This window comes from Pseudopipra pipra, chromosome 6, assembly GCF_036250125.1.
Source record: "Pseudopipra pipra isolate bDixPip1 chromosome 6, bDixPip1.hap1, whole genome shotgun sequence".
Taxonomy (NCBI): Eukaryota; Metazoa; Chordata; class Aves; order Passeriformes; family Pipridae; genus Pseudopipra; species Pseudopipra pipra.
In genome coordinates, this window is record NC_087554.1 from 6,583,142 (window position 1) to 6,585,395 (window position 2,254).

A 2,254-nucleotide genomic window follows, 5' to 3' on the forward strand; every position below is an offset into this window, starting at 1 on the left:
CCTAGATCTGTCAGTCACAAAAAACAGCCCTTAGTGCTTTCCGATGTCTCTTTTTGAAGTCGTCTTAGATTCGGGTTGGAGGGTTGGGAAAAACACCTTTTTTCCACACTCCTGCAGGACAAGATAGATTGCAGTGGAAGGGTGTGCTCTCTTATGTTGCACTTCTACTATTCTGAATAATCAGGAAACCGTAAAACTGTCGAGAAATATTAGGATGTCCCCGAGTCCTGAGGAGCTGTTTTACGACGGGCGGGGAGCTGGGAACAAGCCCACATCATCTCCTAGTGCAGAGGCTGCTCCGTGTCACAGAGAGACCCTTCTCCCCGCCAGGAACCATCCTGTTGTGAAGCAGAACAAAGCCCCACTGCCCACTGATCCACATCCAAGAGATTTCCACGATGAGCGCAACATTTTTGTCTGTCAACAAGTGGCCACAGAAGTCATCAGAGAACAGCTGTAAGCGGAGAAATCAGAAAATAGCTTCCAGATACGCTGCAGGAGAACAGACCATGATGGAGATGATCATTATTCTGGATGATTCCTCCAAGCAGGCATTACACACAGGCCTGAGGGAACCTCCTGTCACCTGTAGTCGAAGCACTCATGCCCTCGTGGACTCATTTGTACTCATAGCAGCTCCTGTGCCAATGATTACCATTGTAGGGAGCCCTAAATATTCCCTTGCCTTTTGTTTCACCCTATGCCTGTGCTCAGTAAACCAGGCACTTGCACTTTAACTTCCTTCCAATCACCTCACACCAGAAATCAGTGAATTTCTAAGGGCCCTAAGGCAGATGGGGTCCCACTACATTATAAGAATATATTGTCATAGAACTGTGCTAAGACAGCAAAGCCCAACATTACCCAGAGTGCTGCTACAGAGGTCTTGGAACTGTGATTTCAAATTGCCGCCTCAAGAAATCACTGAGATTAAAAATCTTAGCAAAACATAGTAGCCAAAGTGCAATTAGCAGAAGGCAAGTTTATTTCTTAAGTGCTAACAATAAACCAGTGAACCAGTTCAAGTCACAATGCAGAATCATTAGTGAGCCTAAAACAGATGGTATCTCATTTTTTGCTACAGGCAAAATGCCAAATGACATGACTAAATAGAAAAAAAATCCCTATAGTATTGCATTTTTGTGCCTATTGAGCATGGAGACTGAAAGGCAGGAACATTTTTAATAACCTTTCTTTGACAAGCTTAAAGCCATTTACTTCTGAAGCCTGTCTTCGACATAAAGCCAAGAGAATAGGCCTCTAGAGAAAACTCACTGCTGCACAGCTTCACCTCCCAGCAAAACACATTATGCAGCAAAGCCACATAATACTTATTTTCCATTAAAAAACCCAGACCCTGACTGGCTATCGTAGTAGTGACCTTTCAATCCAGGCTTCTACAGTCTTTATTGGCTGAAAAGTTGTTTCCATGAATGGCAATTGTCTGATTTAAAAACTGAAAGTCTTTCCTGTTTCAGGGAATGGCACTTGTAAAGGAAATGGCATTCGATGAGCAAGGAAAGGTACTTGAAAGTAATGACATGCCACGTACCAAGTGGCCTCCACAAACAACTATTTGAACTTGCAGGGGTTTTGCTGATACAGCAATTTTTTTCATCACAGAACCTTAAAGTAATTTCAAACACAGAGCTCCTCCACATCAAAGTGTTCCAGACAGGAAGGTTTCACAGCACCTTTGGCAAATACTTAGATGAGAGATGGGTAAGATAATTAAACAGCAGGCCAGGCTCTCATCTTCATTCTGGACCATTTTTTTGCTCCTTTGACAGTAGGGAGAGGCCAAAAAGCAGCTCCATCCCAGGATTCACCGGGCACTGAGAAGTCTCCTGGTGACCTAACTGGCACCTACCTAACACTCAGCTGGAGCACAACACAAGGGTTGTGGGGACACTGAAGCAGTACTACCCTGGGGCAGCAATTTCCCAGCTGATGAGTGGCCCTTCCAGGCTGGAAGGAGGAAGGCTGGATGAGAACAGTAGCAAGACTGCAATGAATTATGCTGGTTCTGAGACCAGGCTACAACTTACTCTGGAACTTGGTCAACCCCATTTTTGTGATTTTTTTGCTCTTACGAGATCGGTTTAGCGGATACAGGGAACAATTTAGAGATTTAGGGCAAAAAGACAATGTTTTTATCCAGGTATTTTCCTTCCAAACCAAACCATTCTGTGATCCTATTGCATGATGCTTCTTTGGTAGAGCTACAAGAGCTCATCACAGTCCTGCAAAGAAA

At 44.1% G+C, this 2,254-nt stretch overlaps 1 long non-coding RNA gene across 1 annotated transcript; it reads left to right on the forward strand.

The window, feature by feature from the left end:
• The first annotated feature begins 358 nt into the window (after nucleotides 1–358).
• On the forward strand, nucleotides 359–2,047 carry LOC135416771 (uncharacterized). The gene is made up of 2 exons (XR_010431711.1): nucleotides 359–456; nucleotides 1,791–2,047. It is a non-coding gene; the product is annotated as an uncharacterized LOC135416771 (long non-coding RNA).
• Nucleotides 2,048–2,254: the final 207 nt, after the last annotated feature.